Source organism: Schistocerca cancellata, chromosome 1 (assembly GCF_023864275.1).
Source record: "Schistocerca cancellata isolate TAMUIC-IGC-003103 chromosome 1, iqSchCanc2.1, whole genome shotgun sequence".
Classification (NCBI taxonomy): Eukaryota; Metazoa; Arthropoda; class Insecta; order Orthoptera; family Acrididae; genus Schistocerca; species Schistocerca cancellata.
This window is the reverse complement of record NC_064626.1, coordinates 215,282,047-215,297,139: the sequence shown is the minus strand read 5'-3', so window position 1 is coordinate 215,297,139 and position 15,093 is coordinate 215,282,047. Positions and strand designations below refer to the sequence as shown.

Below are 15,093 nucleotides of genomic sequence, written 5' to 3'. Positions count from 1 at the left end.
GGATGATGAAATGATGAAGACAACACAAACACCCAGTCCCCCGGACAGAGAAAATCCCCAGCCCTGTCTGGAATCGAACCCGGACCCCATGACCCAGAGGCAGCAACGCTAGTCATGCTGATAGTGTGCAGCCGATGCACCCAGTTTGCAACGAATCGTCAGATACTTCCGGGTGCAGCTCTTTTTATGAGGATCAGTGCATTACAATAGTAGGCAAAAACGTTATCAGATTTTAATCAGTATGAAAACAAACGGCGGTATTTAGATGAAACAAAGTGGAAAATTAAATTAGAATTAAATGTCTAACAAACGAAATATATCGTGATGAGCTATCTGTAATTGTTATTGCTGGAATAAATCACGGCATCTTGGAGATAGTGCCATTACACATCGCTAGACCGTGGGCCGATCCACATATCGAGCAGAATCCGAGGTTTGTCGAGTTGTGACGTAACTGTTGGAACAGTTGGAGCCGTACTTGAGCACAGAAGTACCGGTTACATAAGCGCGTTGTAATACGAACGTCCGTCGCCTCCGTGGCGCAATCGGCTAGCGCGTTCGGCTGTTAACCGAAAGGTTGGTGGTTCGAGCCCACCCGGGGGCGGAAATTTTATTCTAGAGCGGAAGGAAATCACAACGCCAACGCACTGCACAGGCACAGTGAAAGGAAATAAAGGTTAGCCATGTGTTACAGTCATCGTGCAAAGTTGAGTATACTCACTTATCATGCCCAATTGTTTTCTCTTATCAACAGCTCTTTTACTTCGCCAATGTCCATTTCGATTCCAGTACACCATAAACGCTTATCACGTATTTGTTGATTTCTTTTGCGTGTCAGCTAAATGTGCGTTTATGGTTTGTTAACAGTAATTGCCAATGCGGTTCTCAGTGTGCTTGGAACTGAATTACTGCCGCTTATGGAATCAAGATCGTCGGCGACGGTTGAAACCCATAATTACGAGGGTCACTACAAAAGAAATGCACACTACTCCTTTTTTAAATCCATCTTTTATTCGACACGCTTGAAAGTTTTACAGTGTGTAGATACATCCTTTAGGAACAATATTTCCATTTCTCAACATAATTTCCATTCCTCTCAACCGCCTTACCCCATCTTGGAATCAGCGCCTGTATACCGGCACGGTAAAATTCTGGGCCAACCTGTTGGAGCCAATGTTTGGCAGCGTGCACAAGGGAGTCATCATCTTCAAACCTTGTTCCACGAAGAGAGTCTTTCAGTTTCCCAAAGAGATGACAGTCACATGGATCCAGGTCAGGACTGTAAGGCGAGTGTTTCAGTGTTGTTCATCCGAGTTTTGTGATCGCTTCCATGGTTTTTTGACTGACATGTGGCCGTGCATTGTCGTGCAACAGCAAAACATACTGCTTTTGCCGACGTGGTCGAACACGACTCAGTCGAGCTTGAAGTTTCTGAAGTGTCGTCACATATGCATCAGAATTTATGGTGGGTCCACTTGACACGATGTCCACAAGCAAGAGTCCTTCAGAATCGAAAAACACTGTAGCCATAACTTTTCCCACAGAAGGTGTGGTTTTGAATTTTTTTGGGGTGAATTTGCATGATGCCACTCCATTGATTGCGTCTTCGTCTCTAGCGAAAAATGATGGAGCCATGTTTCGTCACCTGTCACAATTCTTCCGAGAAATTCATCTCCACCATTCTCGTACTGTTCCAAAAGTTCGCTTCATACCGTTTATCTTGTTTCTTTGTGAGCCACTGTTAACATCCTGGGAACCAACATGGCACAAACCTTTTTTAACGCTAGCACTTTTAGTATTCTGCAAACACTTCCTTCCCCTATCCAAACGTTGTGTGATAATTCGCTCACTGTGATGCGTCTGTCAGCAGTCACCAATTCGTTAACTTTCTGCACATTGTCTGGAGTGTGTCCAGTACGAGGCCTGCCGCTGCGAGGACAATCCTCAATATTGCCGTGCCCGCTTTCATCATGTGACCTGCTTGCCCACCGACTAACTGTACTGCTATCGACAGCAGCATCTCCAAACACCTTTTATCAACCTCTTGTGGATGTTTCCCGCTGTCTCGTTTTCACAGCACAGGAATTCTATGACAGTACGTTGCTTCTGACGAACGTCAAGTGTAGCAGCCATCTTGAAGACATGCTGTGACAGCGCCACTCACGGGAACAGGTTCAACTAAGTTTGAAAACAAGCGGGAAGGATGGATCTACACACTGTAGAACTTTCACACATGCAGAATGAAAACTGTATTTTTACAAAAATATTGTGCATTTCTTTTGGAGTGACCCTGTACTTGCTGAAATAATGTGACTCCGCCAGACAATGAACCTTTCGTATAAAGCGAGCTCATATAGAGAGAGAGAATCACAGAAACAGTTTCTGAGTACCTTGTTAATCTTTTGGAGCGAAGCGTTGGGAGAAATTCTAACAGTTACTCATTTTGACGGAGCTTCTCTATGTTCTGTATGTACTCTTGGCAAACATAATGTTATGCATATAGGCTTGAATGCTTGATACATATTACATTGCTAGAAATGGGGCTGACAGGAAAAACAATAAAGAGATGCCGTAAGGTAGATCTCTAAGTTATCAACAGCAATAACGTATTTTCGACGGCACAGAATTTGATGTAAAGTTATTTCGGGTTTCTTAAGGCATTTCTGGATGTCGGTCTATAATTTCCGTTAGAAGAACTACAGAATCATGGACATAGATACTAAATACAATACTTCCTAACAAAGTAGAGTGATTGCGATGTGAAGTTGCTTTCAGTACTCTTTGCTTATTTCCCAACCTTCTTTCGTAATACTAGTCCTGACCAAAATTATTAGCACAACGTATGAACGTTTCAGCGACATTTTTGTTCTTCACAGAACAAGCTAAGAAGTCATTCATTGTTTTCTGCTACTGTTGAATCCACTTTGTTTAGTATCACGCTCCCCTTCTCGGGACGCTGGCCTTGTGTAATGTATTTCTATGGTTGTTTCTCCTCAAAGAGTAGCAGCTTTACGTTGAAGTGAAAAGTCATGGGATAGCGGTGCGCACATTACACAGTTACCAGTAGTATGGCGTACATAAGATATAAAACGGCAGTGCATTTGCAGAGCTATCGTTTGTACTCAGTTGATTCGTGCTGAACGGTGTCAGACTTGATTATGGACCCACAGTTGGAATTAACAGACTCTGAACGCAGGATGATAGTTGGAGCTAGACGCATGGGACATGCCATTTCGGAAATCGTTGAGAAATTCAATAGTCCGAGATCCACAGCGTTAAGAGTGTACCGAGAAAACCAAATTTCAGGCATTACCTCTCACCACGGAGACCTAGTGGCCTATGGCCTTCACTTAACGACCGAGAGCAGCGGCATTTGCGTAGTTGTCAGTCCTAACAGACAAGAATCAAGAATCGGGCGAACAAGCGCCTTATAAACCAGTTCTTTCGTTGATGAGTTACATTTCCTTAGGGGTTAGGACGTCAAACGGGCCGACTTGGAGCAGGATAGGCACCACAGGACATTTTATTTTCTACTATCTATACATTTACAAATAAATTCATAAAACTTTGTCAGCATGACCAGGAAGGATTCAGGATTCACACTCATAGCAGTGGAAGTGCAAAAATATAACAAAATAAATTTTTTTTACATATGAAATGTCATCATTTTTTCACTTACTGTTGGCTGCATTTGTTGCTATAGGTACATTTTTCTTCACAAGTAAGAGAGATTCTTTGATGAATTTTGCACAGCATACAAACCGTACTTACAGGTGTATGAAACTCTAGAATTTTCTAAATCTATTAAAAACTGTGGTAAAAATTGATAGTTAACTACAAAATTTGATTTTTTTCTAAACATAAAGTTTAAAACGGAACAGCTCATTAATTTTTTCATAAATTAAATAGATTCTAGAGTTTCAGACATCTGTAACTATGGATTGTATGCTGTGCAAAATTCATCGAACAGTTTCTCTTACTTATAAAGAAAAGTGTACCTATAGCAATAAATGCAGCCAATAGTAAGAGCAAAAATGATGAAATTTCACACGTAAAAAAAGTTTATGTTTTTGAACTTCTGCTGCTACGAGTGTGAATCCTGAATCCTTCCGGTTATGCTGACAAAGTTTTATGAATTTACTTGTAAAAGTATAGACAGTGGAAATTAAAATGTCCTGTGCTGCCTCTCCTGCTCCAAGTCGGCCCGTTTGACGTCTTACCCCCCTTAAGATTCTTCCGATGAAGCTAGGTGGGAAACCTACGCCGAAATTATATAGAAGTGTTCAGGAGGTTCACGTTTTTCTGAACACGTAAGTGCGAAACCTACAGATGGTTATTTGTTCTTACGTAATGATGTTGAATAGAACACTGTCACATTCTGTGCATCTGAAAGCCTCAAAACATTTAGCCAGTGTGACAAAATTTATGTTGATGGAACTTTCAAATATTGCACAGAGTTGTTTGTCAGCCACTTACGATCCACGAGCTTGTTAATGGACATTACGTTAGAATAGTTTTTATTTGTTGAACGATAAGAAAATTTCATCTTATCAGCATGCCTTTTCAACAGTTTTTGGTAAATATGATAACCTAAATCTGAAATTACCTCAATCAGTAGTGTATTCAGACACTAAGGAAATCATTAGTAAAGTTGGAAGTGAAATGTGAACTGATGTAAGAACCCAAGGATTATATTTTATCTAACACAGAGCTAGTGGCGATAAATGCAAATGTTGGGAATCCCACATGACTATATTTCAGAAATGAAATGGAGAAGTTTCTTCTTGATATATTTAGTTTGCCAGTGCTGGATCCTGATGTGGTTGATGACTGTTGTGTTGAGGACTTAATGTCAGCGATGGCTGTATCTAAAAAGGTAAAAATGGTTTTGCGACTACTTAGTGGATACCTACATAAACGAAAACGCTCTCTTTCTTCCATCCATGTGGGCAGAACTAAGTTGTAATAGACAAAGAACCACCAATGCTTGAGAAAGTTTATCGAGTGAGTACGGTGTTCAGTTCTACTTCTGCAGCTCAGACATACAGAGATTTCTTCAGTTACTGAAGCAAATTTTAATCGTCGCCGAATTTGAAATCAATTCCTCAAACAACAAGAAAAGAAGGATAGGTCTTATCTCGCTGTAAAATTCATGACGCAGCAAGTGGAGAGTTTCAAAGCTGGAAAATTACAAGAATACAATTGTAAAATTAGTTTACCATAAAATAAAATCTGGAAGTTACAGCTAAAATGAAAAATGTTGCCTTTTTTAAAGACGGGCATACATGGTAAGCTAATACGACAATTTAACTTTTAAACAAAAATTATTATTGCTGAAAAGGACTGGCTTTGTTTCCTGTCACTCGAAAAGAATGGCCTCTTCCCTGCCAAACGCTGTGGGCTAGGAAAATATCGATGGCGCGAAACTCAACTAACACTTTTTTTACATAGCACCCTGCGAGCCACGGATCAACGTAATCAGTTAGTGGCACTATTTCTTGACTGGAAAAAAATTATTTTTCTCAGTACCATAACCGGATATTAACAGAAGTACGATCGTCTGAATTATCAAACAAAACTTATGACTAGATTTTCTATATAGAGTAGGGAGGTGCAGCATGTTATCTTGGATGTAAAATCATAGAAAGATTAAATAGCTTCAGGCCTACCCCAGTGAAGTGTATTGGGATGCTTGCTGTGTATGATGTATAGTAACCTCGCACGGAATACGAGTGTAACCGCAGACTTGTTGCTGATGATGCAGTTACCTGTAACTAAATACTATCTAAAAAAAAAATAGTAGAAATATTCAGATAGATCTAGACGAGTGGTCGCAGATCGGTAATGTTAATAAATGTAAAATTGACGAGCTCATAAAAACAGAAAATTACACTGCGCAGAAGAAATAAGAGGTTACTTTTTTGAAACCCCATCATTTTCTCCCTTTTTGATGCGTAAGTTTGTAAATTGGCTCAAAGGTGCCTACGACTTTCCTCTGTAATGATGCAGAAGCAAAGCGCTGCAACATTGCCCTCGGGCTCCTCAAACAGCATGGTATGGACACATGCGGAAAGAAAATGACTAGAGCTAAAAGTTCATGTTAAGTGTACCGTGGATTAATGATGTTGCATTAGAATCATAGTGCTCTGAGCAATATGGGACTTAACATCTATGGTCATCAGTCCCCTAGAACTTAGAACTACTTAAACCTAACTAACCTAAGGACATCACACACATCCATGCCCGAGGCAGGATTCGAACCTGCGACCGTGGTGGTCGCGTGGTTACAGACTGAAGCGCCTAGAACCACTCGGCCACACAGGCCGGCGCATTAGAATCAAACTTCACAATTATGTCCACCGGCACTGTGGACTTGTTACACGATGGTTACATCGTCACACATCATTTTACCCACATCTCACCCCTTCATTCTCTGCGATGCAGGGCAGAACTGCGAAGTCAAACGTTGAAATCAATCTTATAGGTGGGCGAGGAGAAGATTTCAGTCACACCTCCGTCCGGAAATGACACATGCAGTCAGATGTGCAACGGAACGACGTTCTTGACATTCTTTGACGCTGTTAACACTTCATCCCTTCTCCAAGGACAACGAGGGGCTGCAACTCAATAGAACGCGATCTGCCCCCTTTTGTAGTGTGCTCAGGTGTACAGGGTGGAACCACTGAAATTAAAAGAAATGTGAACCTCATCAGAATCAGCCATCCTGTTTCATAGCTTCCTGTGGCGTGGGACGCGCGACATTGACACATGCAAGAATAAAACGGCAAATAGTCTCTCTACAAGAAAGAACAGACACCACATCCACATAAGGAAAACCTATGTTGTCTGTGTTGTCAACACAAATGTTTACCGGCGGCCACAACACAACACAACAGCAGGTCTCCAACAGCGGCCACCAGGGACCGCTACCCGTTCGTGGAGCCTGCAGAAGAGTTTCACCAGAGGTCGCAGCTAGCCCGGGAACTACTTTGATACGTTAGGCACATGATCGCATTTTTTTTCCCTTTATTGTATTTCGATTCCCCCCGAAGGGGGCGGGCTGGCAGCAGCTTATTACGCTGCCCTGCAGCCTACAGACTTTTTAAAATGTAAGGAGAAGTTAAGAAACAATAAAAGCAGGCGATAAAACGGGGATTTAAATTGCAAAACGGCGGAAAATTGGGGAACGTTAAAACATAAAGCAAAGGGTTGGAAAAGCGAATAAAAATACACAGGTAACATAGTAGACAGACCATTAAAAAAAAGGGCGACAGTCTGGTTTCTGCTATAAAATCACACCCAGTGACAGTATGATGGCCATTCGCAACACTTCGGAAAAGACACACAACACTGAACACTCACTGTAAACACTGCACTAAAATGTCGGCACAAAGAGGACACACCATAGCCTAGGGCAGATGGGGGGGTGGACCTGGACAGATGAGGGGGAAAACAAGGAGGGAGGAGAGGAAAAACGAAAGGGGGGAACCAAAGGAGGGACTCATAAGGGGGGGGGGAGGGGCAGCGCAGACGCGAGAGGGAATGGGAAAAGCAGAGGAGGGAAATTCAAAAGGACTCAGGGGTGAGAGGAGGGGCAGAGAGAGGGTAGGTGAGGCAAAAAGAGGATGGAAGAGGGGGGAGAGGGAGCCCAAGAAAAGGATGGAGGATGGAGGAAGGAGGGGGGGGTGAGGATGAGAGTTGATAGGAGGGATAAATGGAGGGAAAGAGGGCATCATCCGGGAGGGGGAGTTGATGGAAGCCACCTTGGGAAAGGAGATGAAGGGTAGGGGGACACAACAGTGAAGACGTGGCAGGGCGTGATCGCAAATAGTCCGGTAGATACATCTGCCAAATGGGCTATACAGGGTTATTACAAATGATTGAAGCGATTTCACAGCTCTACAATTACTTTATTATTTGAGATATTTTCACAATGCTTTGCACACACATACAAAAACTCAGTTTTTTTAGGCATTCACAAATGTTCGATATGTGCCCCTTTAGTGATTCGGCAGACATCAAGCCGATAATCAAGTTCCTCCCACACTCGGCGCAGCATGTCCCCATCAATGAGTTCAAAAGCATCATTGATGCGAGCTCTCAGTTCTGGCACGTTTCTTGGTAGAGGAGGTTTAGACACTGAATCTTTCACATAACCCCACAGAAAGAAATCGCATGGGGTTAAGTCGGGAGAGAGTGGAGGCCATGACATGAATTGCTGATCATGATCTCCACCACGACCGATCCATCGGTTTTCCAATTTCCTGTTTAAGAAATACCGAACATCATGATGGAAGTGCGGTGGAGCACCATCCTGTTGAAAGATGAAGTCGGCGCTGTCGGTCTCCAGTTGTGACATGAGCCAATTTTCCAGCATGTCCAGATACACGTGTCCTGTAACGTTTTTTTCGCAGAAGAAAAAGGGGCCGTAAACTTTAAACCGTGAGATTGCACAAAACACGTTAACTTTTGGTGATTTGCGAATTTGCTACACGAATGCGTGAGGATTCTCTACCGCCCAGATTCGCACATTGTGTCTGTTCACTTCACCATTAAGAAAAAATGTTGCTTCATCACTGAAAACAAGTTTCGCACTGAACGCATCCTCTTCCATGAGCTGTTGCAACCGCGCCGAAAATTCAAAGCGTTTGACTTTGTCATCGGATGTCAGGGCTTGTAGCAATTGCAAACGGTAAGGCTTCTGCTTTAGCCTTTTCCGTAAGATTTTCCAAACCGTCGGCTGTGGCACGTTTAGCTTCCTGCTTGCTTTATTCGTCGACTTCCGCGGGCTACGCGTTCAACCGTTTCTTCGCTCACTGCAGGCCGACCCGTTGATTTCCCCTTACAGAGGCATCCAGAAGCTTTAAACTGCGCATATACCATCGCCGAATGGAGTTAGCAGTTGGTGGATCTTTGTTGAACTTCGTCCTGAAGTGTTGTTGCACTGTTATGACTGACTGATGTGAGTGCATTTCAAGCACGATATACGCTTTCTCGGCTCCTGTCGCCATTTTGTCTCACTGCGCTCTCGAGCGCTCTGACGGCAGAAACCTGAAGTGCGGCTTCAGCCGAACAGAGTTTTTCTACGTATCTGTAGTGTGTCGTGACCATATTTCAATGAATGGAGCTACAGTGAATTTATGAAATCGCTTCAATCATTTGTAATAGCCCTGTATAAGGCGGCGCACTGCAGGCAAAGGGCAGTTCGACGCACCGCTTGGAGGGATACCAAGCTGTCACCCCGGCAACCACGGCCATACGCCTCTTCTAGCTGGCCGATCTCTTGCAGATGGACTTGGTATAGTCGACGAACAACTTGGCATTGTAGAATCGATTGATTGTGATGTGTCCCCGTGAAAAGTCGGATCTTTTCTATTATTATTTGTTTTGCATATTTGTCACGATCCGCAGTTGTGATCGAGTTGTTCTTTTGGGAGATTGTACTATTGTTTCGTTTTGGTGAACCCAATAAACTTTTTCAGACTTGTATTTTCCGCAGATCTATTCTGTTAGCACAGATACTTCAGTTGCAAAGTAATACTGTAATTTTGTCATCACATTTATCTTTGTTTCTGTGAACGTAATTCGACAACAGTGAAAAAGCCTACATAACCGTTCGCTATAAAGCAGGGGAATCCAGTTTCTCTTAGGAGCCTATCTATAAGTGGATAAGTAGTGTAACGTGCTTTCTGTCATTGCGAGAATAGCTCAGTATAGTGTTGTATAGTGTTGCACTGCTCTTCCTTTGAATTCAGTGAAGCCATAAACGAGGTGCATACCTGTCAACTCTTAATCAGTAAACCTATCCATACCTTATTTTTGTTTCCATCCGCATTTTGTGCTCTCGCATTTCATGGAGTCCACCAGAACTTTTATTGACTTCTGCTAAAATGCACTGTTTTTAGTACTTGTTAATAACGTGTGAACACATTTGTGTGGCTGCTGTCGCATTTCTAACATTTACAAGGAAGAATGCTCCAGTTTCCAACACCACAAAGCATACTCACCTACACATACATCCATTCTCTGCAAGCCACTGTGAAATGCATGGCACTCATAGGCAAAAAGCAACACTTTTCAAAGCAGAATTACATACTCATTCCATGACAAGATGTGATAAAGGTGAATACCAATACTGCCAAAACGTGCTACAGTGGAGTTCTCCATTAAAGGCGAGAAAGCACGGAAAATGGATGCAAATAAAAATAAAGTAGAATAAAAGCAATATGCTTCATGTGCATTTGAATCGTGCTGTTCACATACAGATTCGCAAGCAGTAACAGAGAGACAAAAGTTCACTGAATACTGTGATGAAACCAACTTCTGTTCAATTGAGACAAAACGAAATATTGTGGATACGAGGAGAACTCAGTCGTAATACGAGCAACATATCAACAGCGCAATTCAGAGTGCAGAACACACGAAGAGTCGTAATCAGAAGCACAAATTGGTGAAACCAGCTTCTCCTAATCACGAAACGAAAACAAACATGGTAGACTAAAACAGGAGCAAACGAGATGTGGGTAGATTTGCAACGCTCCAAGTGGCCTGGTAGAGAAACGAGGTCATTTTACAGGAAGTCCGTACAAGAGTTTCACTCCCGTGGTAGCGAGCATACCGACAAAACAAATATCAGAAACATGTGTAATATAGTACTTCACTTAATGGATTTTACACATTCCTTGACAATATCAGTACAACATCACAACTATTGTTATGATTGTTCTAAGTAAATTATAAAAACTACAAAACAAGTCTTTATTAAAAAATAAAAAGAATATGAACCAGAAATCGAACTAACAAGTACATTCGACAAAATAAGTACAAAGGAACCATCGCTACTATGACAGTTCAAAGTCTGTAGTAATATTATAAAACAAATTTGTACTGCATACATCATGTTTTTTTCTCCTTCCTTGTGATTTGGGGACCATAAGTGTAACATCACCCGATTTCGTGTCAGGTTGGCACAAATACATATGCCCTTGGGTACAATAATATCTATTTCTAAATAAACTGACCAAAATCTAACCAAATTTGAGCCACAAAAATCAGATGTCAAATATGTCAAAAATACAAACAATGTCTTGGGTGAACGATAAAATTTAAAAATAATACGAACCTTGAGAATGCTCCCGGTAGCCATTGTATAGCGATTTTGCGTCCTGTTCCATTTGCCTACCGAGCGAGGGGAAAATGACTGTGTATATGCCTACATAAGCACCCTGATCTCCCAATATTATCCTGAACACACTTACTGAATAAATGTGCTGTGTAAGTCTAACATCCCCATATTACCATGTTACCTTCCTTTATAAACGTGGGTGGACTCAGAGACTGTGATATGATTTATAAATGATAGAGATGATAGAGCACAGCAATCAGTCATCCTTTTTTTTTTTGTAGCTTTTATTTGGTAAATCCAGATTTCGGCAGTTCTTTGAGCATTCAAAGAACTGTGACTGACGCCCGAACAACAGGGAACTGACATCCACCGAGACTGGAAAATAATGCATCGATAAGCCGAAATATGGATTTGCCAACTAATACTTGCAAAAAAAGGACGACTGATTTCTGTGTTCTACCATTTATAAATCCCCATATTATGTGTTTACTATTTAATTCTCTATGACAGGTATTTTTTAAACTAATTGTTAATATTCATGAAAATTTTGATATTTCGGAGTAACTGTAGTGTTCAACGTTAAAAGAAACTGTAGTTGTAGGACGCCTTTCATTTAAGAAACAGTGTGTGCTACAGATTATTGGTCAGATCAAAATTAGAAACATAAAAAAATAAAAAAAATTACATCTAAACCTGGAGTAGAACATCTCCTCGTCCTAAAGCCAAATTCTACCCTCTGGACTAATTGGACAGCACATTTACACACTATGGAATCGTGAAACTTGTCGTTCAGGAGACTACAGCGTTGCAGAATTGCTAGTCGATTTCCTACAGAAAAAATGCACGGGACACAATTACGTGCAAAGAATCGCACTTTGGCGTCCGAGTGCGCTTTCTGCGCTAACGTCCCGTTCCCCGAACAGGTTCTGTTGCGAATGCCTACAGTACACCGCAACTATATGTTCCACGCATTTGTTGTCTCTTTTTATTCAATAGACTACTTGAGTACCTGACGTTTCCCGGGTATGTATTTATTCCAATCTTCTATTAGTCCATCACCTCTCCCCCCCCCTCTCCCCGACTGACTTTCTCCTCCACTCCCTCTACGTTCATCTCCTCTACACCCTTTCTTTGTCCACCTCTTCCACCTGCCACTATCTGCCCATCATCTCCTGCTCCTCTGCTCCTCACCCATCTAATTCCACCTCCTCCTCCAGCCTCTCTTTTATTCCATCTCCTCCACACCTCTCTCTGTCCATTTCCTCCTCCGTCATCTCTCTGCACACCACTTTCTCTTCCCTGTCTGCTCATCTCCTTCTCTTTCCTTTCTCTGTCCATCTGCTTCCCCCCCCCCCCTCTCTCTCTCTCTCTCTCTCTCTCTCTCTCTCTCTCTCTCTCTCTCTCTCTCTCTCTGTCCATCTCCACCTCTTCCCTATCTCTGTCCAAGCCCTCTTCCCCCCCTCTCTCTCCCTGTGTTTATCTTCTCCTCCCCCTACATTGTCCTCCCTCCTCTTTCTGTCCTCTATCCATCTCCTGCCCTCTCCACTGTCGGTCGGTTTTCTCGTCTTCTCTTTCTCTGTCCATTTTCTCCTCCCCCTCTCACTGTCCATCCCCTTTTCCTCCACCTTCTCTCTCCTATGTGTCACCCCCACCCCAATAGGACCGGTGGCTCTTACCACCATAGTATTTCTTTCCAGATCTAAGTTACATGTGGACCCAGTTTGGATGAAATCTGTACAGGAGATTATGATGAGCTTTTTACCTGTGGCTTTCTCTACATACTTACACTCAGATACATTTCGCATGTATTAGCATATTTCACACGTATCTGTGCATATATGTCACCTGTATCTGTAGCGAATTTCGCCTTGTAATTTCATTTTCACGTAGCTCATTACTTATGGCGTCATACCTGAGATATGTCTAGTGCAATGACGCAATTTTGCAGGTACATCCAGTGGTATATCTAGCTACTGTCCGCGAAATGTGTTGTGAACACAGAAAGTAGTAAAGAAATAATAAATAAGGAAGTCATGCATGATCTTAGTGCTTATGACCCCATATCTCCTGAACTGTGTTCGTACAACGATATAGCACTGCTCTTACATTCAGTGGTTATTGTGAATACTGTCTGCAAAATGTGTCGCGAATGCAGTTAGTAGCAAAGAAATATTAAATTAAAACGTCATGCTTTGTACGGCAGTTTTACTGCACGAATAACGAAAATGTAGTATGCGATATTTTTTTCCCATTCATCGTTTCGTAGGGGTTGTTAGCGAGAGAAAGTTTCGTAAAGGTTTGAAATTATGCGTAACGTTTGTTGCAAGTCACTAAAGAGAACATTTCCAAGTGTTAGTAAACGAAGCTACGAAAATCTCTCAGCTCCCTACCTACACTATGTGATCAAAAGTATCCGGACAACTCTAAAAACATACGTTTTTCATATAAGGTGCATTGTGCTGCCACCTACTGCCAGGTACTCCATATCAGCTACCTCAGTTGTCATTAGGCATCGTGAGAGAGCAGAATGGGGCGTTCCGCGGAACTCGCGGACTTCCAACATAGTCAGGTGGCTGGGTGTCGCTTGTGTCATACGTCTGTACGAGAGATTTCCGCTCTCCTAAACATCCGTAGGTCTACCGTTTCCGATGTGATAGTGAAGTGGAAATGTGAAGTGACACGTACAGCAGAAAAGCGTACAGACTGACAGAGACTGCCAACAGTTGAAGAGGGTCGTAATGTGTAATAGGCAGACATCTATCCAGACCATCACACCGGAATTCCAAACTGCATCAGGATCCACTGCAAGTACTATGACAGTTGGGCGGGAGTTGCGAAAACTTGTATTTCATGGTCGAGCGGCTGCTCATAAGCCACATTCACGCTCGTAAATGCGAAACGACGCCTCGATTGAGGTAAGGAGCCTAAACATTGGGCGATTGAACAGTGGGAAAACGTTGTGTGGAGTGACGAATCACGGTATACAGTGTGGCGATTCGATGGCAGGGTTTGTTGTGGCGAATGCCCAGTGAACATCATTTGCCAGTGTGTGTAGTGCCAACAGTAAAATTCGGAGGCGGTGGTGTTATGGTGTGGTCGTGTTTTTCGAGGAGGGCGCTTGGACCCCTTGTTGTTTTGAGTGGCACTATCAGAGCACAGGTCTACACAGGTGTTTTAAACACCTTCTTGCTTCCCACGACGGCGAATGCATTTTTCAACACTATCGAGCACCTGTTCATAATGCACAGCTTATGGCGGAGTGGTTACACGACAATAACATCCCTGTAATGGACTGACCTGCACAAAGTCGTGACCTGAATCCTATAGAGCACCTTTGGGATGTTTTGGAACGCCGACTTCGTGCCAGACCTCACCGACTGACATCGATACCTCTCTTCTGTGCAGCACTCCGTGAAGAATGGGCTGCCATTCCCCAAGAAACCTTTCAGCACCTGATTGAACGTATACTTACGAGAGTGCAAGCTGTCATCAAGGCTAAGGGGTGGGCCAACACCATATTGAATTCCAGCATCACCAATGGAGGGCCCCACGAACTTGTAATTCATTTTTAGTCAGGTGTCCGGATCCTCTTGATCACGTCGTGCATGTAGCCGTAGAGATCATGCAGGTAAAAAGAGACAAATAATAACTGTTGTGTACGGGTGCATGCGTTATTCATCCCACGCTTCCTTCGGAAGTGGAACAGAAACAAATGTTAGTACGAGTATATGATACAATGGAACGTACTCTCTCCCGCACAACTCACAATACACATTTGTAAGTTGAAGTAACCATCGGTATATTACATTTCACTTTAGTAGTAGCATCAGTAAAACCTGATAGTCAATGATGATTTCATACGCCCCTTACGCGTTACATTATCGTGCTTTGTCACCATTTTGGTAAGCTATTTTTCTGGCTTTTGTTTGAACACTCGCCGGCATCCGTTAACGTTTTAATAAAATTTG

The 15,093-nt window shown here is 42.6% G+C and overlaps 1 non-coding gene across 1 annotated transcript; it reads left to right on the top strand.

The window, feature by feature from the left end:
• The first annotated feature begins 530 nt into the window (after window positions 1–530).
• On the top strand, window positions 531–604 carry Trnan-guu (transfer RNA asparagine (anticodon GUU)). The gene has a single exon. It is a non-coding gene; the product is annotated as a tRNA-Asn (tRNA).
• The last annotated feature ends 14,489 nt before the right edge of the window (window positions 605–15,093 follow it).